This window comes from Pipistrellus kuhlii, unplaced genomic scaffold (assembly GCF_014108245.1).
Source record: "Pipistrellus kuhlii isolate mPipKuh1 unplaced genomic scaffold, mPipKuh1.p scaffold_m20_p_48, whole genome shotgun sequence".
NCBI lineage: Eukaryota > Metazoa > Chordata > Mammalia > Chiroptera > Vespertilionidae > Pipistrellus > Pipistrellus kuhlii.
In genome coordinates this window covers 1,762,687-1,786,050 of record NW_023425549.1, presented here as the reverse complement: position 1 = coordinate 1,786,050, position 23,364 = coordinate 1,762,687, and the positions used below count along the sequence as shown (strand labels likewise).

The window sequence follows — 23,364 nt, the reverse complement described above, 5'->3', positions numbered from 1 at the left end:
GGGAGGCGGCAGAGCAGAGGCAGAAGGCAACTCCCTCGGGAAGCTTTGCTCTGCGGGGGGCCGGAGTCCCCTAAGGTGGCAGTGGAGGTGCTCAGCCTGCAGCCTGGCCCGGTGTGGCAGGTGTGGTCCTGGGAGAGAAGGAGGACGGTGTGTGGGAGTGAGGGGAGTCCTGAAGGAACAAGGTCCCTGCAAACGCAGGGGAGGGGTGGCCTCGGGAGGGGCCCGGAGCGAGGAGCTCGGTGGGCCTGTGCTTTATGCCCGAGGCCATGGGACTGCACCTGACCCAGGCTCCCTCCGCCAAGGGGGAGCCCCGGGGTGAGGGGAGAGGGAAGGAGGGAGAGGGAGACCCAACCCCTGGCCACGCAGAGTGGGGTGCACGAACCGCAGCACAGGCACCAGCTGCGGGCTGGTTAGGGGCCTCCTCGCGACCCCTAGGAGATTCACAGCAAATTAAAGTGAGAGGCGAGCCAGGGAGTGGGAGAGCAACTGCTGGCATGGAGGGCTGCGGGGCAGTGAGGGGACAGTCCAGGCGGGTGGGACACTCCGAGCGGGTTGGCTGGCGCAGGGTAAGCAGCGAGCAGGGTGAGGGTGGTTTGCCAGGCAGGAGGGGGTTTCCAGGGAGCGGCTGGGGTGATGGTGGGCAGGGCCTGAGCGGCTTGAGGTGGACGGTAGTGGTAGAAGGCACTGGTGAGCAGTAGGAAAGCGATGGGGGCGGTGGAATGGGCTTTGACCATCCGTGAGGTCAAAGAGCCGTTGCATATGGGCACCAGAGCAAGTGAGGCAGAGGAGGAACAGCACCCTGGCCGGTTTGGCTCAGTGGATAGAGCAGCGGCCTGGTACTGAAGAGTCCCAGGTTCGATTCCAGTCAAGGACACATGCCTGTATTACAGGCTCAATCCCCAGTAAGGGGCATGCAGGAAGCAGCCGATCAATGATTCTCTCTCACCATTGATCTTTCTCTTCTCCCTTTCCCTTCTTCTCTGAAATCAATGAAGATATATTTAAACGAGGAAAAAGGAGAGGATGAACAGGGATATAGAGGGGGACAAAAATAGAGACCTCTGGGGTGGGGGAGGTAATTCCATCTGGGTGTGAGCTGGGAGCAGTGGTCAGGGAGCCGAGAGGCCTGCTGCAGGCTGCCTGAGGCCAGCTCCGTCCTCCCCGCCGAGGTCTGTCCCCTAAATATTATAGCTAAGGACAGTGGGATGAGGCCCATCTATTTGCTCTGGGTGTGGCCTGGGCATCAGGATTCTTTAAGCTACATTTATAACACGGCCAAAGACAGAGAACCGTGCTCTGGCCGAGAGAAAGAGACAGACGGGGGAGCAACGAGAAGGTCCAGGGGCTGGCATGGGAGAGGGAGGCTGAGCAGAGAGAGTGGTCTTGAGGAGCAGCTGGGAAGGGGCGCATGTCCAGGTTGGAGATGAGCTGATGGGGAGGTTGTGGTCTTCCCCTATTGAGTCAGGGAGTGAACAGGGTGACAGAGACAGAAAGACAAAGACAGAGACAGAAGACAGAACCCAGGGCTAAAAAATAACAAAGAACGAACCCAGAGCCTAGCGGGCCCATCGTCCGTCCTGCACTGTGGCGGAGCGGCCACTAGAGGGAGCGCTGCGCGCACACATGCGGGACCGGCCCCAGCAGGCAGCCGGTGGTGTGGTTCTCTTTCTGACTGACAGCTTCTGTGTTCCAAGTTCAGATTTTGCAGCCACACACCCTGCGTTTGGCCAGGTTACCCGACCGTTTCGTGGCCCAGTTTCACCAGCGGTCAAAGGGGCCCCGGGCAGCTCCGCCCTTGCTGAGGCTGGTGGGAGGATGGATGAGGCACAGACCGCACTGGGGATGGCTGAGCGTCCTGGCGCTGGAGGGAGCTGTGCCAACGCCTCCACCTCTCTCTCTGCTTCTCCTGCAGCCCCTCAGCCCAGCCCTGCCCAGGCCAGGTCAGAGGCAGAAATGGAGGCCAACTTTCTTGGTTAGGGGACAGCAGAGGCTGGGGCAGGAGGGCGGGAGGGGGGCGGGTGGCCTCCGTGCCTGGGCTTCCTGCTCAGGCTTGCTGTAGCTCTTGTCTTGTAAACCTCACCGGTGGCTCATCCTGGCCTTGGTCTCACCCTCCCGGCTCCCGGACCAGCACCTGCCCTGGCCTAGTCACCATGTGCCCCACATGGCTTAGCAGGGGCTCTTCCTCCCAGCCGTCCTCCTAACTGCCCCTCGCCCCTCCTGCCAGACCAGTGGTGGCTTCACCCTCAGGTGGGCAGAGGCCTCCCCCGCCCCCCGCCCCCACCCCCGCGAGGTTGTGGGCCTCTGCCCACCCAGCAGCCTCTGTTCTGTCCTTGCTCTCACGAGGCTCTAGCCAGCTTGGACTTTTTAAAAATGACTTGCCGGTATTTAAAAAAATCAGGAGGTGACATCCTAAGATCCGGATTTCTAACTTCTCTTGGGAAATTGGATGCTCTGAGCATCCGACACCACGTTCCCACACGAGAGCAGTGGACCGCAGGGGAGGGCAGGCCGCCATGCAGGTGGGCGGGCTCTCCAGTTACCGGCCCCTGCGAGGATCTCAGTGGCCACCCGTGCAGGGAGAACCGTAGGAACCGTGCCTAAGAGGGTTCCTGCAAACATGTCCGCGCCGCAGCCTTACAGTACTGGCCGCCGGCAGGCAGAAGTGCAGAGATGGAGGGGTGGGGTACCCCAGAAATGACAGCAGACCCTCAGGGACAAGGAATCCTGGAGACCAGAGAGCTGCTCAGGGTCCTCAGCTGTTCATAAAACTTCATGGTCCAGCTGCCCAGGGCAAACTGAGCACGTGCGTGTACACACACACACACACACACACCCCTCCCCATTGTCCAGTCCGTCAGCAGACCCTGCTCCTCCTGCGACTAGCTGTCTTCTCCCGCCTGGTGGGGTGCAGAACCCTCTCCCTTCCACTCTCCCCCCCTCTGTCTTCCCACAGCAGCCCGAGGAAGCCTGCTGAGGCCTCACACACCCTCCCACCTCGCTCAGGCCAAAGCCCAGGCTCAGGCTGGCCCTGAGAGACTCTCCCCCTCACCTCCATCTTCTCCCATGCTCCCGCCTGCAAAGGCCAAGACTTGGGCCTGGGCTCTCCCATGAGCCCCAAAGGGGACAGTGTGTGCGGGGAGGGGAGAGGGGGAGAGATGCTCCAGCATCCACTCTCCTCCCCAGAACTCTGCCCGCCCCTCTGCAGCCAGTGCCTTCCAGGCTATCCACGCCCCCAGCCTGGGCTGCAGTTGCACTTGGAGGCCCCCTAGGATTCAGCCACCTGGGGACTGTGAAGCGAATCCCAAGGGCACTCTGGCCTGGGGGGTGGGGGAGACAAGCTTTGCACTGCTGCTCCCTCAGGCTGGCTTACTGCACCTGCCCCGCCCCACAGCACAGGCCCCGCCCCACAGCACAGGCCCCGCCCCACAGCACAGGCCCCGCCCCACAGCACAGGCCCCGCCCCACAGCACAGGCCCCGCCCCACAGCACAGGCCCCGCCCCACAGCACAGGCCCCGCCCGCTCTCACCTCCTCCAGCTTCTGCTCAGAGGCAGCCTCTGCGCGGACCTCCCTGTGCGCTCTGACGCTCCCGGCTTCATCCCCCTCACACATCCCTTGAAGCATAATCGTTTAAGCCTATTCCCTGTTTGTTGTTTTCTCCCCTCACGAGAATGCATGAGGGTGGGATTCTTCTATTCTTTTATCGGAAACAGTGCCCAGCACACAGGAGACATGCAACAAATATCTGGTAATGAATGAATGAATGAATGAATGAGTGAATGAGTGAATGAATGAAGGCTTGTGTGAACATGTACGATGGCGGCAGTAACGGTGCCAAGCGTGCGGAGCTGCAGGGCTGGGCCTGAGTCGGCCTGCGTGTCACACGGGGGCGGTGCAGTCCCCGGGGCCGAGAACTTGGGGCTCCTGCTCTGTGGTTGGCATCCTGCAGCTCCCATCGTTTCATCTTTGGGTTTGTAAGTGAAGTCTGACAGGCAGAGGAGCGTGCGCCCTCCCGTGTCCGGGTGGCTCTCGGTGCCCGCTCCTTCCCCCACCCAGTCACCGCTCTGTCCTTTGTGTGGCTAAGATTCAGTGTCAGGTGTGTAATAGGTGGCCTGGGGCGCCCGGGAGGACCTGTCCTGGTCCCACATGTATCCCTGTGCCCGAGGGAGCAGGACATCAAAGAGCAGATAAGAAACCCATGACAGCCCTGGCCGGGTGGCTCACCAAAGAGTGAATTCCTGTTGGGCACATACCCAGGTTGTGGGTTCAATCCCTGGTTGAGGTGCATGCAGGAGGCAGCCAATCGATGTCTCCCCCCCTCTCTTTCTCTCTCTCTCTCTCTCTCTCTCTCTCTCTCTCTCTCTCTCTCTTCCTCTCTCTAAAATCAATTTTTAAAATTTTGAAGAGCCCTAGCTGATTTGGCTTAGTGGAGAGAGCATCAGCCTGTGGACTAAAGGATCCCGGGTTCAATTCTGGTCAAGGGGACATGCCTGGGTTGCGGGCTCGATCCCCAGGGGGGGTGCAGGAGGCAGCCGATCAGTGATTCTCATTATTGATGTTTCTACCTCTCTCTCCTTCTCCCTTCTTCTCTGAAATCAATAAAAATACATATTTTAAAAAATATATTTTATTGGTTTTTTGCACAGAGGAAGGGAGAGAGATAGAGAGTTAGAAACATCGATGAGAGAGAGACATCAACCAGCTGTCTCCTGCACACCCCCTACTGGGGATGTGCCCGCAACCAAGGTACATGCCCCTGACCGGAATCGAACCTGGGACCCTTGAGTCCGCAGGCCGACGCTCTATCCACTGAGCCAAACCGGTTTCGGCAAAATACATATTTTTGAATGTAAAGAGACACCATGACAGCCTGAGAGAGGGACTGGGGCAGAAAGGAAAGCGTTCTCCTGCTTTCTGAAGGCGCCCTCCCCCTCCCTTTCTGTGTGGACCGCCCTGGTGTCAGGTGCTCCCCCCTCCCATGCTGAGTGCTCCATCCCTGGGAACTGCGGCTGTGACCCAGGGCCCTGCAATTAGGGAGACAGTGCCGGTCTCCCTCTCCCAGTGACGGGCCCGGGCCGGCAAGAGAGCATTCCCCGGCCCCTGGCCCGCTTCCGGGGTCTGCGTGTGAGCAGGGCAAGCCCCTTCCTCCCTGGAGGGTCTCATCTGTCAGCTGGGTCCGTGCCCTACAAGTCCCCCTCTGGCGTGACAGCCGGTGTGCGCATGCTCTGCCAAAGGAATCACGGGTAGATGTGTAGGTGGTGGTCATGGGTCCTCTGAAGGGTCCTGGGTCAGGGCCCGATGCCTGCCCCCCCGAAACGTCCAAAGACGGTCTAGCTTTAAGCCTTGAGGGATGGGCGACCGGAGACCAGGCCTGATGGGGACTTCAGGCCCAGCTGTCAGCAGGTACATGGCCCCGAGGAGGTAACTCCAGACCAGACCTCGGTGGCTGCAGCCCGTGGTGGTCCCCGCGGGTCCTGGGAGTGGCCTCAGTGGCCTGCGACCCCAGTGGTGTCTGCAGACCTCGGTGACACCCATCTCGTCCCCTCCCTCCACCCCGCCTAAGCCCCCCTCTCTCCCAGCCTAGAATTTGAACAATTCTCCAGGATCCACTTAATTAGCCAAGCTAGTTAACTCCCACAGGCTTCTCCTCCCCACCTAATTAACTGACTTAATTAGGGCTTACAGGCCGGCTCCACCCAGCCCCCTCCTGCTCCTACCCTGCCGCCTCCTCCAGGCCCCTGGCCCAGCCCCGCCTCGCCTCCCGCAGGCAGGGCGAGGGTGTGGATGGGGCCTGCACCTGTGTCCCTCCCTGAGGCCCAGGGCACCGGCCAGCGCCCCTCTGCAGCCCGGAGGCCGGAGTGTGAGCAGGGAGGGGGTGGGGAGAGGGATGGAATGTATAGGAAATCGGAGGTGAGGAGGAGGTGAGGCTGGCGTGGACGGACCGGCTGAACAGCCCAGGGGGTTAGGGGCCTGGATTCTGGAGCCTGCCTGGGTTCGAGTCCCAGCTAGTGTGTGAACCTCAGCGAGCGCTTCATTCTGTCTTAGATACATAATGACCGTGCATACCACCTCAGTGTTATTGTGAGGTTTAAATGAGTTGGTAGGGGACAGACTAGATGGGGTCAATGGGGTGGGGGGCAGGGGGGAGAAGGGAACATATGTAATACTTTCAACAATAAAGATTAAAAATTAAAAAAAAAAATGCGTTGACATCGTAAAATGCTTGGAGCCCAGCCTGGCACAGATCTGTGCTGCCACAGAAGTGGGTGGGGATGCACAGAGGCCCTGAGGGTGAGGGGCTGGAGGATGGCGGGAAAGCCAGAGGGGGCTGCTCCTGGGCGGCAGGGGGACCCCAGGCAGGCTCTGGGGTGCCAGGAATGGACAAGGCCTGGGACCTGCCTGGGCTGCTGACTGGGAGGGTCCCCTGGGCTGAGCGAGGGTGGAGGGATGACTAGCAAGAGGGGCGCATACCAGGGTGTCCCGGTCCCTCTCCAGGACCTCTATACTCCGTGCCTCAGTTTCTCCCCTGGGGGAAGGCCTCGCCTTGTGGGAGTGCCTGGCTTACTCTAGATGCCTAATAAATGTCTGGAGACGCAATCCTGAGCAGGGAGATGGCATGAAAAGCTTTTGGGCCTCGCCGGTGTGGTCAGTGGTTCAGCATCGACTTATGAACCAGGAGGTCATGGTTCAATTCCCGGCCAGGGCACATGGCCAGGTTGTGGGCTCAATCCTCAGTGGGGAGTGTGCAGGAGGCAGCTGATCAACGATTCTCTCTCATCATTGGTGTTTCTAGCTCTCTCCCTCTCCTCTCCTCTCCTCTTTGAAATCAATACAAATTTTTTAAAAAAAGAAAGGAAGGGAGGGAGGGAGGGAGGGAGGGAGGGAGGGAGGGAGGAAGGAAGGAAGGAAGGAAGGAAGGAAGGAAGGAAGGAAGGAAGGAAGGAAGGAAGGAAGGAAGGAAAGAAAAAAAAGCTTTTGTGTGAGGAGCTCAGCTGCCCTTGACCTGCCCTGGAACTAAAACAAAGCAGAGCAGGTGGGCTGTGCTGGCGGCAGGCGGGCTGCAGGCCGGCACCAGGCGAGGCTTCCTGGAGCTGGAGTTGAGGACACGATCCTGAGGAGGAAGAGCATCCGCGCAGCCGGGCCGGCTGGGGGCTTGGGGGGGCACGGCAGGGGGGAGATGGCCAATCAGCACGGGAGCGGGGAGAGGCATCATGGGCCCTGCGCAGGGGGATGGCCCTTTGCCTCTTCACCTCACCATTGCACATGTTTGGGGTGATCAGTGTAGTGTCTCCCCCACAAGAGTGGAAACTCCAGAAGGCGAGGATGGTCCACGCAGCCCACCCTTTCATCCTAAAGTCCTCATGCGGCAGGTGCCCACTGACAAGTGTGAGTGAAGGACTGCATGGATGCCTCGGCCGGCCGGGAGCCCGAGGCTCCCCAAGCTTAGCGGGAAAGAGGCCCCTGTGGCCGCCCAGGCTCCCACTCCGCACGCTCAGCTGTGAGCCCCCCAGCTCCTCACGTGCCACCCTTAGTGGGCAGGAGCTGGTCTTCAAGAATTCAAGGACTCAGAGCCCCCTCAGAGAAGCCCCTTGCGCAGACTGGGATGCTGAGGCAGCAGTGAGGATGGGGACAGAGAGGAGACTCCCATCTGCGCCTGCATGTCTGAGCCCTTCGGAAATCCACATGTACACTGGGCGCACAGAGCGTGGGGCTGCGACTGACAGAGACCCGAGTCCGGCTGACATAGCACGAGCCGGGCTCTGGGACTGCAGCCTGAAAGCCACCTTCAGGCCTGGCTGGGCCCAGGGGCTCCGATGATGGCAGGAGGCTCTGCCTCCCCCATCTCCTGGCTCCGCTGTCTGCGGTGCTGGCTCCCTCCTCCAGGGGGTCTCCCCGGGGAGCAGCTCCAGGCCAACACCCACCCTCCGCCAGGGCGATGGGAAGGGAGTCCCACCCCATCGGCTTGGCGGGGGGCACAGCTCCACCTCAGAGGCCATCAGGATGACCAGGGGGCTGAACTGCTAGCCGCCCAGGTGAGCCCCTCCATCAGAACCCCTAAAGAGTATAGGAGGGTGTTATGTCAAGGAACGTGGGTCCCCGAAGGAACGCGGGGTTCTGTTGCTCAAAGATGGGGGACATCTGACGCTGAGTAGCAGAGTTTTACTCCCCCTGGAATAGGGGGGCATCCAGCCAGGCCCAGGGCCCCTCTCTAAGGGCTGGTGGTTTGTAGCAGATTGGTGGTCTGTTCCTCCCATAGCTCCCCGGGCCCCTTCCCACTCCAACTGGGCAGCATCCTCTTCTCTCCACCCCCCTACTCCCCACCTCCCCAGCCCCAGTGCTGCTCTGCCCACAGCCACAGCACTGCCTTCCCCCAGCAGCTCCCACCGAGGGCCCACAGGAGCTATGAGTGTCCATGTGCTATGCATGTCCATGCGTGTTCTACACGGTCTCTGAGAGCCCCCAGGGGTTTGCCGCCGGTTGCTTGCAGTGGTAACCTGCCTGATGGTGCACCCTGATCCCTGCCTTCCCATTTCCTCCCCACGCCTCCCCGGGACCGCCTGCCAAGTCAACCGTTTGCTCTCGAGTCGGCTTAGGCAGGGTCTGTTTCTGGGAAATCTAAACTAGGACATCTTCAAACCAGCCCCAGGGGAGGACCAAAGCCTATGACCTGGGGTGCTTGGAGACCCTTCCCCAAGGAGGGCGCTGGGCCTGGGTTCTGAGGGTCCCAGGCGGTGCTCCCGCTCCCCGGAACCAACGAGACCCCTCCAGTCCTCACCCCACACCTCCCAAGAGGAACAGCCACAGCCAGGCCCACGGGCACCGGCATTCAGAGCCACCAGAGCAACGGGCACGGGTGCCCGGGGACCAGGCGGCCAAATGTACTCCCCGCTCCCACGCTTCTCCGAGTCAGAAATGAGGTCATTTCAGACGGTTCTTGGACCTGGTTTCAGAAAGCAGAATCACACAATGGAAACGTTGTTGGGGTTTTTCCTGCAAGATCCCACTTAAAATCACTGCCGTCCCAGCCGGCGTGGCTCAGGGGTTGAGCATCAACCTATGAGCCAGGAGGTCACGGTTCAATTCCTAGTTAGGGTGTGTGCCCATTTGCGGCCTCAATCCCCAGTGGGGGGTGTGCAGGAGGCAGCTGAGCAGTGATTCTCTCTCATCTCTTCTATTTCTCTCTCCCTTTACCTTCCTCTCAATAAAAATATTTAAAAAATAAATAAATAAAAATAAGAACACTTCCACTGAATAGGCTTTAATTATTGGAAAGAAAAATGCTGAAGAGTGAAAACCTGTGCAGATCCACAGCTAGAATCAATGTAAACATTTTACCATAATTGTGTCCGATGTTTTTAATTTAAAGAAGAAGAAGAAGAAGAAGAAGAAGAAGAAGAAGAAGAAGAAGAAGAAGAAGAAATTGCAGAGGAGGATGGATTCCCATTACCGGCCCCGCCCCAGGCCCATTTCCTGCATTCCGTTCCCGAGGGCAGCACCCCGTTATTGAGATGTTCTCCTCCTGTCCGCTGGCAGGCGTTTCGCTGCAAGAAACAGAATTCCCTTCAAAGCAGCGAGTCCGAGTCCGACTCAGCAGCTCGGCCTGTCACAAAGGGCAGACTTCCCTCCCCGCTCTGCTCTGCGGGGGCGGGCACTTGCCAGCATCAGTGGCATCCCGCTGGCCGGGTCACACTGGCACTCCACAGAAGCGGTGGAGCTCCTCGGAACTCCTGCTGGAACACTGTTTCTCAGTTCAGAATGGACTCTCCACAAGGCCACTGAGAGACGCACAGCTCCCGCGCCCCAGCTGCCGTGCCCCCGCGGCGCTGCCCGCTGCCCACTGCCTGGTCTGACCTTCGTGGCAGGTTCTGGAGGGACTCCTGGTTTCCCTTCTCAGCAGTGACCAGCCCTGGGCTCCCTGGGGCCTGGGAAGCTTCTGCTCCTAGCGGAGCTCCCGTTAGCAGTGTCTTCTGTAACCTTTGCCCAAAATGTCATCATCTTCAGCTCTCTCCACCCACACAGCTCCGAGCTGCTCTGTCACCTTGCCACCAGGTCCCTGATGACACTGTAGGGGCTGGTCACCAGCAGCAACATCCTGGCATGATGGTGGCCTTGGGGGAGCGGTCCTTCCTACACAACAACAAGACCTTCTTAATGCAGGCCAACAAGCCAGGACCACCTCTCTCTGTCATGATTTCTCTCTCTCTCTCTCTCTCTCTCTCTATCTCTCTCTCTCTCTCTCTTCCTCCATCTCTAAGAGTCTCTCCCCTTCCTTCCACCTCTCTAAAAGTCAATGGAGCCAGGCCAGCATGACTCAGTGGTTGGGCATTGACCTATGAACCAGGAGGTCACCATTCAATTCCCAGTCAGGGCACATGCCCAGGATGTGGGTTTGATCCCCAGTAGGGGGCATGCAGGAGGCAGCCAATTGATGTTTCTCTCTCATCAATGTTTCCATCCCTCCCTTCCTCTCTCTTAAAAAAAAAAAATCAATATAATTTTTTTTTATTGATTTCAGAGAGGAAGGGAGAATGAGAGATAGAAACATCAATGATAAACGAGAACCATTGATCGGCTGCCTCCTGCACACTCCACACAGTGCACACTCCTGCACTCCCCTGAGCCCACAACTCTGACTTATGCCCTGATCAGGATTTGAACCGTGACCTCCTGGTTCGTAGTTCGATGATCAACCACTGAGCCATGCCTTCTTATTTTTTAAAAAAGAAGAAGAAAAGAAAGAAGTGGGGGGGGGGGGGGGGATTCCTTCCCTCTTCCTCTTTCTCTAGTCTCCCTCTACTGCTGGCCCAATGACTCACACTTCTCCCTTAGTTTGTTTGAGGCAGAAAGGCCTTACATGAAGAGGATTAGAACCAATCCAATTAGGGTGAAATTTGAAACCTGAGAACATTGATGGGACAGGGAGGGGGTGGGAGAGGAAAGGGAGATGTAGGGGAGGTATCTTGGAGGATCCCTGTTTGGGGGAATAAAATATTCTAGACGGGAAACAAAGTGTATAAGGCACAGAGGTATGGGAAAGAGATGCTTTAGGCACGCTGGCCAAGGCCAAGGCTGAATAGGAGAAAGGCAGCTCCAGCAGGGGTCCCCTAGGCTCAGGGGTTGAACGCCGGGACATTCACCCTAGACCAGTGGTTCTCAACCTTCCTAATGCCTCGACCCTTTAATGCAGTTCCTCATGTAGTGGTGATCCCCAACCATAAAATTGTTTTCGTTGCTGCTTCATACCTGTAATTTTGCTACCGTTGAATCGTGATGTAAATATCTGTGTTTTCCGATGGTCTTAGGCGACCCTGCTAGCGGTTCTCAACCTGTCAAGACCCACAGGTTGAGAACCGCTGCTGTAGATAACTTTATGGTTGGGGACCTGTATTAAAGGGTCTCGGCATTAGAAAGGTTGAGAACCTCTGCCCTAGACTCTAGGGCACATGTGTCAAACACAAGGCCCGCGGGCCAAATCCGTCCCACCAGGCCTTGCAATGTGGCCCGCACCGAGCTGTCATCACTGCACTCCGCTGCGTTTCCATCACAATGACAGTTTATGACTGTTCAGTAAACCATTCGGCCCGCGATTTAGGCTGGATTTTAGATTTTGGCCCCTTCTCTGATTGAGTTCGACACCCCTACTCTAGGGCCTCTAGGGCCTAGAGGTAACTGGGAGTCACTGGCAATTTTAAGTAGAGGAGCAACCCAAGCCACTTTGTATTTTACAGAGCTGATGGCACGTAGGAGTTGGGTTCTAGAGAAAGGAGAAAAGTCAAGGCAGAGGCAGGAGGGAGGCGAGTATGGAACTAAGACAATGTTCTCGCTAGCAGGGGTTTCATGCTGATGGCCCATGAGCCAGAAAAGAAGGTTTCATTCGGTCCTTTCCGTATTTCTGAATTTGGTGAGATTTAGAAGATGTTTCGTTAGAATAAGAATTCCCTGCTTCTGTTGAAAAAAATTGTCTGTCCATGAAGAGCCCACAATGCTTCAGTTTGCTTCATGTCCACCAGTCCCTTCCCTATCACCTGGCCCCTGGCCCCAGTCACTAAGGTACCTGAGTTTGCAACTCCTGACTCTAAAACTTCTAGAAAAAGTCAGGGTGGTTGGGAAGAGTATGCTGGGTGAAAACAAACAAAAAACAATCTAAAATAACAGCCCTGAACAAAGACTTGGAAGAAATATAATAGAGAAGCTATGGGGCTTGGGGAACTTCTCCTGAGGGAAGCAGTGTTACTGAGACTGGGTAGACAAGGCTAAAAAGAGACAGAATAGCGGTCCCTATCTCATCTCTCCGTCCTCATCCACCTCACCCGCCAAACAATGTTCCCTCACACCTGGGGGACGCCTTTGCACATGGTGCTCCCTCTGCCTGGAATCACTCTCCTTCCTTCTGCCTGGTGAGCACTGCGCATCCCAAAAGGTCACTGCCTTTACAGCCAGTGGAGAAGGCGGCCTGGGCTGGCCATGACCCCCAAAGCCCCAGTTTATGACCCCTTCTCTGGGTAGGTTGTTAGTTCTCAAGGTCTTGCTCAAATAGGATGGATAGAAGCATACTAGTAGATGGATAGCTGCATGCATGAATGGATGCCTAGGTGGCTGCCTGGTTGCACGGAAGGCAGAAGAACGGATACAAATGAATGCACATCCTATTGCAGAGCTTTGATGTTTCCCTCCTTGAAATAGACACAGGCTCCACCCCGCAAGGACAGACTGGGACAGTCTGGGACAATCTGGTCCCGCAGGGCCAGGAGGCTGGACCAGGTGACCCTCTCAGACTCCCCCGAGTCCTGTCTAACCTCGTTCTCGCCCCCTCGTGGGCTCTGACCTAGAAAGGACGGGCTGGGAGGACGGAGAGGGGACCTCGGCGCTAGGACCCAGCGGAGCCGGAGAGCGGGGCGGGGGCGCCGCGCCGGGGGAAACCTGCGCCCCGCGGCGCGCGGCGGGGCCGGCGCGGCGGGAGGGAGCGCGCGCCGGGCGAGTGCGCGTGCGCAGGGGCGCGCGCCGAGCGGGCGGACAAAGGGGCGGCGGCGCGCGGCGCGGAGGGCGGAGCGCGGGCCGGGCCGGCAGGTGCGCGCGGGGCGGAGGGCGGAGCCGCGATGCCGCGATGGAGCGCAGCCCGGGCGGGCGCCGGGGCCGGGGCCGGGGCCGGGGCGCCAGACGGAGCGCGAGCCGGAGCCGCAGGCAGAGCCCGGGCCGGGCCGGCGTCCGGGGCCGCGGGGCCGGGCTGCCCGTAGCGGCGGCGGCGGAGCCCCCCAGCGGCTGAGGGGCCTCCTCCGACCCTCGCAGGCGGGTGGCCGGGACGCGGGGATCCCCCGCTACCTCCAGACCCAGAGAACCCCCGGAAAGCGGGGGGGGAGGCCTCCGGATCCAACACCGAACGACTCCCCCCCGGGGACGGCGAGGACTGCCTCGGTGCTCGGAAGACAGCGACGTCCCTGCGGGGCCGCGAAGACTCCCCCCTTCGACCCGGGCGCCCCCAAGACCTAGAACGCAGCGACCCCCTGTCCGGGGGTGAGGCTCCCCCTCCCAAGACCCTGGTCAGTACAACTCCACACCTCAAGGCACGGAGACCCGGCTCCGCGCGCCCCGCTTCAGGGAGCCCTAGACCCCCATTCCGGCACGCAAACCCCAGATCTGGGGACCTGAGGACCGAAGAGCTACTCCTCACCAGCAAGAGGCCTGCGGACAGCCCTGCACACTCACACTCACACTCACTCTCAGCCCCAGGACCCGGGCGGCGGAGCCCCCCGCGGCGCCCCTCGCACCCCAGCCGGCGGCGGCGGCGCCCTGAGCCCCCGGGCCGGGCAGACGGACCCCGAGACGGCGCCCAGGCCGCCCGCCGCGGCCTCCCCGCGGCCCCCGCCCAGGTAAGCGGGCGCAGGGGCGGGGCGGCAGGTGAGCGCCCCGCGGCCCGGACCTGCAGGTGGGGGTGTGCTGCCGGCGCGCACGGCCCCCGCCCCGGCGTCGCCATGGAGCCCAGGCTGAAGGACGTCTCTTTGTGTCTCGCTTGGAGGAGCCGCGCCCCCTCCTCCCTTCCCCCACCCCTCGCCCTAGCCTTGGGGTTCGGGGCCCAGCCCCCCGGCCCCACGGGAGGGGTGGTGGCAGAGCACCTTGCGCCACGGAGAGGGGAAAAGAGGGTAGAGTTCCCACCCCCCATCCCCACCCCCCAAAAGACACCTGAGAGCCCGGAGCTGTTGGGTCCCCAGTCTTTGGAGTATTTGTATCCCCCCACCCCCATGGCCAGGCTGAGTTCCCAAGTGAAGTCACTCCCGGGAGAAGATTTGGGGTGTTGACAGGTCAGGAGACCCGTAGTGTGTGCCTCGGGGTGACGGCTGGGGCTCTGGGTGTGTGTCTTTGTCTGAGAGGCAGGGATGGGTGTGTTTGAGGGAATGGGTGGGGACGCCTTATTTCCTCTGTGACTCCGCTGCCCCCCCCCCCAGGCCACTGTGGGGGTCTTCACCCGCCACCTGCGCTCCTGCAGGACAGGGAGGGGGCAAACCCAAAAGTGAGGTTTCTGGGGATGGAGGGGGGAGGGGGGGAGTCTGGGTGAAGAAGCCCTTTCAGGTCAGGCTCTTTCCTGCCCCCTCGTGCCCCAGGGACAGCCTTCCCTTCTCCTGACCTCCAAACACCCCGGGCCAACCGATTGGTCAGCATGTCCCGGCACCAAAGGGCGTTCTAGGTTATCACGGTAGCTTTCCAGGATGTGTACAAGGCAGTACCGCCGCCTGCCCTGCAGCCCACGGGACAGGGAGAGGCCGGGGTGCTGTACCCTGAAATGCTGACATTCTGAAGCAGAAGGAGACAGTGTGGGCTGCTGGGGTTCCCACCAGTCTCCTCTGAAGGCAGGACTCTGGGCACAGGTAGCCCCACCAGGAGTTTCTTTGTTCGTTTGTTCATGGAACAAACTATCTGGTGTCTGTGATGTACCCGGCACTGGAGTCAGTTCTCTTCCTCACTTCGTCCCGATCCTCTTTCCTGATCGTCAGACCCCAGGGACGTTCTCAGTTTGCCAGGCCACACCTGAAGCACTCGATCCCCATCCCTCGGCAGACATGGGGTCCCTGAGGCTGTGTGGCCAATTCCGCCTTCCCCTTTCCGATACCAAGTACCCCACCCCATCTGCTGCTGGAGGATGTGGTCAGCAGGGGAGAGGGGGAGAGGGGGAGAGGCGCTTCTGGCAGCCCCTCCTGCAAATTCAAGGACAGTTGGGCCACGCCCCTCAGCACAGGCTGGGGGAGCCCACTGCCCTGAAGACTGGGCGATCTCGGGCGAGCGTGTGACATCTCCCCGAGAGGGCAGAGTGAGCCACTCGCTCCGCAGCAGGAGGGCGGGTGTAGAGCGCATGTGGGCCTCCAGAAGCATCCAGGAGTGTCCTCTCCGTCTCCGAAACGATTCCCAAGGTGGGTTCCTGGAAGCCCAGAGCCTGGCCGTATGACCCACAGGCAGAGGCGTGGAGGGAGAGACATAAGCAGAGATTGGGGTCACTGTGACGAGGTCAGAGGTCAGAGGGGCACAGGGAGTAAGACTCCCCTTCTCACTAACTTGCAGTGGCTCCCTGTTGAGTCTGAACCGCAGCCAAAGCTCTGTCTGTGCAATGTGGCCCTAAACCGCCTCCAGGGGTCATCTATCTCCCATTGCTCACTCATCACCCTCTACTTCACCTCTGGCTCGTCTCCCTGTCCCCTCCCTCTCCCTCCGTCACCAGGCTCTATCCCCCAACCTGAAAAGCTCCACTATTGGATGGCTCAGGAGCCGCTCTCTGCCTCTACCTTCCCTTTTTATGGGGCCTGGGCTCCCAGAGGGGAGAGCTGCATGGTGGCGTGGAGACAGTAGAATGTCCCCTTGTGCTGTGAGAGTTTGTCTCCAGGACATGGGACCAGATCTGTCTCGTCCCCATTGCATCGGTTTTGTCTAGCCCCCTGCCCTGCATAATATACAACGCATGTAAAATACAGCTTCTAGACACATTTTGATGATCCAAACAGTGTTTTTCCTCGTATTTGCATTTGTTGCCAATGCTAAACAAAACAAAACAAAACAAAAAAAACAATTTCACATACAAATATCGATTTTTGGACCCTATTGAAAAACAGGTGATGTGGCGCGCTGAGGCAAGAGCCGAGTGACAGTGCTGACCTTTAGACAGAGCACCCCCTCCAGCCTGCCCCGGCCCCACCTGCCCGTTCATTCAATAACAGAGCTGGGGCTGGCCCTGCAGGCTTGGGGTGGAGGCCAGAAAGTGTTTGCTCTGTGGGTGACCTTCGCTTGCATGTGTCTTGCACACTCGGGTATTCCCTACCTGCCCCGGGGCCACGTTAGAGCGTGCACAGAGCAGCACCCCCGGGTCCTCGGGCTGCGATGGAGTGAGCCCGAGTTCCTCCTTCCTCCCGCCAGAGCCCCACTTTCTCCTCCTCGCCCATCTTGTGCCCCTCCCCTAGGCTAGGAGGGGTCAGCCGCCAACAACTTGGTTTGACTCTCACTTTCCCAGGAGCCAAGGTCCTAGGCCCAGGTCTCGCTGAAGATTCTTGGGGGAGGACCTCACTCTGGGCTCAGTTTACCCATGCGTCAGAGAGGAATTGGAAGCCATAAGCTTCCCCTTTGTTCAGACTTTCTAGGGCTTGAGACCAAGCTGCTCTAGTGTGAGTCAGGCAGGAGAGATGGGGGGGCTAGATTCGGAAGGCACTCAAAAATATCAACATTCCCTAAACATGAATGAAACCAATGGGCGTGGGGCAGGGGCCAGAGGCCAGCACTGGGCACCAGGCACCCGGCATGGCCCTGGAAGGGAGCGTGCCGCCTTCCTGGATGAGGGTCTGCAGGGGCCCTCCGTTGGAGGGACAGCAGAGCACCGCAGTTGAGAGCACAGGCTTGGACCTTGCCTTGGTTTGAATCCCACTTGGCTGCTGCGTGACCTTAGGCAAGTCATTTAACCTCTGGGCTTGGTTTAAATAGCCCCATGAGAGGGGAAGCCGGTGTTTGAGAGGCGGTGCTGTGTGGTGCTTCAGAGCCGGGAGGAGTCCAGGTGCAGGGGCTGGGGTTCAAGCCCGAGGGTTTGAGGGGGCCCTCCCAGTGCCTTGGCCCATAGCTCTGCTGGAGGGTGGCCTGGCCCTCGTCTCCCAGCTCTGCTGTCCAGGCGCTCTGCCTGCCTGGCTTGTCCCCAAGTGTTCTGCCCCAGGCAGCTGGGCCTCAGGCCAGAGCCTGGATCAGCATCCCCAATAGACTCAGGGTTTTCCCCAAACTACCCCTCCTTCCCCTACCCCCCTGGTCTCAGGAAGCTGTGGCAGTTGGGCCTAGAGGGGCCAGTTAAAGCCACGCCCCTCTCCTATCCACCCACCTTTCCCGGTCCCCACCATAGCCTGGCCACAGTCTGGGGATGGAACAGCTCCAGACTCAGGTCAGCCCCCACTCAGGAGCCTAGTAATAGGGTTGGAAGAAGCAGGGGCATTTTTTCAATGTCAGGTACTCCGTGCCCAGCACTGGCCATCGCTTTCTCATTTAGTGCTGAAAACGGCATTAACTCAGAGCGGGGATTTGAGCCCAGCTCAGTGAGCCCTGAGGTTTGTGTGAAACTGGCTACACCTCTGTCATTGACTACATGGCCTTGGACAAGGCAGTTGTCTTCTGTGCCTCAGTTTCTCCTGATGTGGAATGGGATAAAAACTCCCCTTTCCTAGGGTTGTGGGGAGGATTAAAGAACCCCTTACTGGTAAAGCACAGATAGTGGTGCCTGCAATTTAATTGTTATTACTTCTGCCACACACTGCTGGGATATGCAAATGGGCTGGGCTGGCCCCCACACCAGCTCCTCCCTGGGCTTTCACCAGTCCTGGGAGAGGCAGAGAATGTCCTGAATGCCTCTGGGTATTGGAATGGGCCTGGGGGGCTGGGGTGTGGGCTACACAGAACAGGGTCACCTCCTCCTCCTGGTAAGGACTCAGCAAGGCTGCGGAAATCCTTGCCCCAGGGCACTCCTGCCAGAGCAGGGAGATCCTCCATGCCTGCCAGCTCCGACCCTGTGTCTCCTGGAGAAGCAGGGGGCCCACGTTTAACATGGTTTAGTGGTAAAAAGTAGCATCTTAGATCCTGCTGTGTGACCTTGTGCAAGTTGCTTACCCTCTCTGAGCCTCAGATCTCTCATTTACAAAAAAGTTGGATGGTACTGTACCTACCTGCCTTGTAGGGCCACAGTGAGGATTAACTGAATGAATGTGCGTAAAATGCTATGCATGGCACTGAGTATCCACTAAGGGTTTGCTCTTAATATTAGTTCTCAAAAGCCCTGAGCAGAAAGGGGATGTTAAGGCCACTTTTTTATTTTATTGATTTGAGAGAGAGAGAAACATCAATCAGTTGTTTCCCATACTTGCCCAACTGGGGATTGAACCCACAACCTGATTAGGAATTGAACCTGCCACCTTTTAGTGTATGGAATGACACTCCAACCAACAGCCACACTGGCAGGGCAGCCCCACTTTTATAGTAAAAAAAAATAATAATAATAGAGGGTCAGGGGTGAAAGTCTTTACTCAGAGTTTCATATCTAGAACTTAGGGAGGATTCTGCCCACTTTCCCCTCATTCACTCACAGAATACAGGACAAGACCTGTCAGAAAGACCCAGTAGGAACTACCCTGGGCTCCAGCTGCGTCCCCGACATATCTGTTATCAGCTTTCCTGCCCCCACTCCTCTGCTCGGGGGCCGCCGCCGTGGGAGCTGCAGATGGAGGAATCTGCACCGGGACTCAGAGGCCCAGGCTTCCCTCGCCTCCCCCCTCAGCCTCACCCCAGGGGCAGCGGTGGAGTGCTGAGGGGGCATGCTGTCCCCTCTCTCAGGGCCTGGCACACAGATGGCTTCAGGAAGGGCTTGCTCAGGTCCAGGGTTTGGCGTGCTTCTCGCTCAGAGTGAAAGGCAGGCCCTGGCTCTGACCTCCGAGGCCCGATGCATTGCCATTTCCTTTTCACCTCTACCCTCTCCTCCTGCCCCTACCCCTCACCTCCTGTCCCTACCCCTTACACGCCCCCTGCCCCCATGCCGGCCTCCTCACTGCTCCCGAGCACGCCAGGCACGGTCCCCACCCCACGCCTCTGCCAGGAAGGCTCTCCCACCGCCATAGCCACACGCACAGCCCTCTCAGTAGGCCTTTCCTGACCCCACGTACAATTTCATCCCCTACGCTGGGCGTTCCTCGCTTCTCCCTTTTTCCCCCTTTGAGGTCCCGCTGTCTGGCATATATCCCACTTCCTTTGTTACTGTCTGCCTCGGCTAGAGTCTAAGCTCCTGGAGAGCAGGACTGTGTGCGTGGCTCGTGACTTATTGCAGACCCAGGAGCAGTGCCAGGCACGTGTAGGTGCTCAGCAAACCCTCACGGAGCTGCTGGGGCCAGGCATCATCTCTAGGCCACGTCTGGCCGTGTGACACTGAACACGGCACTAATCTTCCCGCCTCTGAGTCTCAGTCTCCTGAGCTGTAAGGTATATCCTCTAGCAGGGGTCCTCAAACTTTTTAAAGTGGGGGCCAGATCACGGTCCCTCAGAGAGCTGGAGGGCCGGACTATATGAACTACTAATTCCTACTGTAGCACCTCGGCTGCGCTCACTGCCCAAAAAACCTGGCGGGCCGGATCAGACTCCTCTGCGGGCCGCATGTGGCCCGCGGGCCGTAGTTTGAAGACCCCTGCCTGAGTGGGATAAGACAGTTGTGAAGTTTAAGTGAGTCAAAATATAGAAAGTGCTTAGACTCTGAGTGTTTCATAAATGTTGGCTGTTACGAATACTTAGATCTATACCATTATTATCCCTATTTTGGTGATAAGAAAATGGAGGCACAGAGAGAGTACGTGACTTCCCTCAAGCTTCATGGCAAGAAACAGTGGTGACCTGGGTCTACCCAGGAATGCCTGAATCTGGGCTCGGGGCTCCTATGCTAGACCATCCCTGTTCTATCCCTCGATAGAGGTTCAGGGAAGGAGGGAGAGGTGAGGGCTGTGGCTACTCTTCAGGGAGCCTCTGCTCTCCCAACCGTCTCTCCAGTGGCCACTAGCTGTCCACTGGTGGACACCCCGCCAAGGGCCCTGGCCCAGCAGCCAGTGGCAGGTGACCGTCCTGCCCCCCACCCTCCACTCCTGTTGCTCCCCCTGAGTGTTGGGCTGCCCACCTCACACAAGCAGCAAGGCCCACCCATGCCTCCTCCCACACCCACGGAGGCTGCCACAGAGGCTGGGAGTGGTGAGCTGGGGCTGCAGTAGAGAGCGTCACAGGCTATTAATCACCACCAAGGACGTGCCCCCGGGAAGGGACAGACTGCGCTGGCGGGGAGGGAAGGCCGAGTCCAGAACCAGAAGCCACACCTGGTAGGAAGGGCAGTGGGAAGAAGTTGTTCCCAGTTTCTATTGCTCAGTTTTGGGACAGGCCCAGTGCTTCATCTTGGTCTCCTCACCTGGGAAATTTGTGAGCTGGGTCACATGATTTCCAAAGTCCCATCTGGCTCAAGCATGTTCCAGGGCCACTGGAAAGGTATGTATGATGTATTGCCATTTATTTAACCACATCTGCTGATTGACACTTGGATTGTGTCCAGCCTTTCCAGCCCTGGGGGCCTGGGTTACCGTTCTGCCGCAGTTCTCCATCCTGGCTGCCCAGCCTCCTCAGGCCTCCCCGCCAACCCCCCCTCTGCACTTGGTGCTGGGCCTGCCTGGTGCTGTCCACGCCTGTGGTGCTGAAGACAATGGGACTAGCGGGAGGCCTGGGCTGCACACCAGAGACCAAGAGCAGAGAAGGATATAAAGCAGAGGGAGTTCAAGGTTCAGTCCCTGGCTCTGACCCTCACTGGCTGAGCAAGTTGCTTAACCCCTCTGGGCTTCAGCATCCTTATCTGTAAAATGGGGTTACTAAGAAGATTGAATGGCAGCAGCAGCAATGTAAAGCATTGGCATGTTGAGAAAATAGATGATAATTTTACTCTATTATTTTAGAGACAGTAAAGCATAGTGATTAAGCTTTTTAAAAAATATATATTTTATTGATTTTTTTTTTTTTACAGAGAGGAATAGAGAGTTAGAAACATCAATGAGAGAGAAACACCAATCAGCTGCCTCCTGCACACCTCCCATTGGGGATATGCCCGCAACCAAGGCACATGCCCCTGACCAGAATCGAACCCAGGATCTTCCAGTCCGTATATAAATTAGGATGGTTAATAGCCCCCGTGTTGGGATGTTGCAAGGATTAGGTGATATCATTTACATGAAGCAGTTGTCACATGACAGGCGTTCCCTAAGTGCCAGCTGTTGTTATCACTTTCCTCCATGTCTGCTGTGCTCGGGGCTGGGGCTAGAGGGAGGCAGCACCTTGTCCTGCAGACACCCTGGCCTCTGGCCCAGCCCTGCCACTGGCTTTCTATGTGGTTTTCAGCAAAACACTGTTCTCTTCTGGCCGTCAACCTCCGCATCTGTAAAATGGGGCTAATGATACCTCATGCGGGCCCCTTGGAAAATAGCTTTGTTCCTATAGGATCGCCTGCAGGAAAGCCAAGATATAAAAAGTTACAACTTCCCAAACACTTAAAGAATTATTCACCCAGCATTTGTCACGCCCTGACTGAGAGTTAGAAATAGCAAGATGATTAAGGCATGGGGCTTGCTTTCAGGGAGCTCTCGGGTTTCTTGCTGAATCGTTACCCCCTTCAAGGCTCATTCCAGTGGCACCTCCTCCAGGAAGCCACCCGTGTCCCTCCTGCCCGTGCCCTCTGGAAACGCTGGAGCACCCGTGGCCTTCCCGGCCGCAGGTTACCGAAGGCCTCATTTTGTCTGCCTTCCTGATCGGTACGCTTACCCCCAGGAGCTGTTCATCGCCCTGGCCTGCTGGCCTCGTGCAGGCGCCTGAGTAGTGCCTGGGCTCGAGGAGATAGGCTCCTCTGCAATCCCCACGGTGCAAGTTACATAAACTCACCTGCTTACGGGAAAGGGACATGTTTTGATTCAAGAAACAAACAATGAGGAGTGTAACTGGCTGTAGGCATGCCTGACCCAGGTGCTTAGAGCCGCTGTGACCTGGTGGGTGGGATGGATCCGCTGGTCGGCCAGGTCTGGGTGGAGACAACCCTACTGAACCGGGGGCCGAGGAAACCTTTCCCTGAAGAAAGTGCTGAGCAGGAAAATCATCACAGGCCCATTCAAAAAACCACTGACGGGGCGAAGGCGGTGGGGCGGGGGCGGGGGGGTGGGAATCAGGGGCATCTGTAATACTGTCAACAATAAAAAATAAATTTAGAAAAGAAACCACTGAAGTGCGTGAGCTAGGCAAGAATCGGGTCCAATCTGCTCTTCAGAAGATTCATCTGATCGCATGTATAGGAGGGGGTTGGCGGGGAGGCCTGGAGGCAGGCGAGGGGAGGTTGTGGGGGTGCAGGGAGCTGATTCAGACATGCAGGCTAAGGAATGAAGCTGCAGCCTCTGGCCTTATGGGGGAGCACAAGTGAAGCAGGTGAGGGCGGGCTGAGGGGATCCCTGTCCCACTCCGCACCTGAAATTCCCTCTGGTAGCTGCTTTTTCACAGGGACTTATTTTAATAATAACATCGGCCCACAGAGCTGACCCACCCAAACACAGCCACCCACACCATGGCATCTTTCCAGGTGAGGGCTTGGTTAAGGATACCCTGGGGGTTGCCTTCGCTGAGAGATAGCCGGAGGACTGAGAATCTTAGAATCCCAGAGTGAGAGTAAGAAAGGCCTGACTGATATCACTTAGTCCAACTGATTCCCAGACAGAAGCACACCCAGGGTCTGCCTCCCACTACCCCACTTCCTCCCTGTTGCAACTTCATCCCTGTCTCATTTTGAATTGCTGTCTGCCTGGGTCTGCCTTCGGGAGCCTCGAAGGACAGAGTGCATGGGACCTGAAGCCTGATGGCCTGAGTTCAAATCCCAGCTGTGCTAATGGCTAGCTGTTGGCAAGTTATGTAGCCCACCTACATAACAGCTGTGCTGGAGGGCAGGATTACCCGCTCGGCACCTTATATGAGCCAGAAGTAAACTTCTATTGTGTTAGGCTGCTGAGATAGGGGGGCTTATTTGTTATAGAAGCTAGCATTATACTAATTCAAGGCTTAGGGAGCAAGTGAGCAAAAAAGTAGGACTTGGCCCTAACCAGTATTCTTTCCTGTAAAACAGGGATAACAGCAGCTAGTTCCTATCTCCTTGTGATTGTTAGTGATTTAATCCATAGTGTTAGCACAGCACCTGGCAAATGGCAAATGCTCAATAAATATCAGGCAGGCCTGGCTGGTGTGGCTCAGTGGTTGAGTGTTGGCAAGAGGTCATGGTTCGATTCCTGGTCAGGGCACATGCCCAGGTTGCTGGCTCCAT

At 57.9% G+C, this 23,364-nt stretch overlaps 1 protein-coding gene across 3 annotated transcripts in view; it reads left to right on the top strand.

Moving 5' to 3' along the window:
- SBK1 (SH3 domain binding kinase 1) overlaps positions 1–23,364 on the top strand; it is a 48,849-nt gene that overhangs the window by 14,962 nt on the left and 10,523 nt on the right. The window contains exons 1-2 of one of the 3 annotated variants that reach the window (XM_045572430.1): positions 19,217–19,221; positions 19,970–19,975. The exons of 1 other annotated variant lie outside the window; for it this stretch is intronic. The gene's annotated coding sequence lies outside the window, so the exon portion shown is untranslated. Of the gene's footprint in view, positions 1–13,132; positions 13,868–19,216; positions 19,222–19,969; positions 19,976–23,364 lie in introns of those variants that run through there. One more of the 3 variants, XM_036412952.2, reaches the window with a different exon arrangement.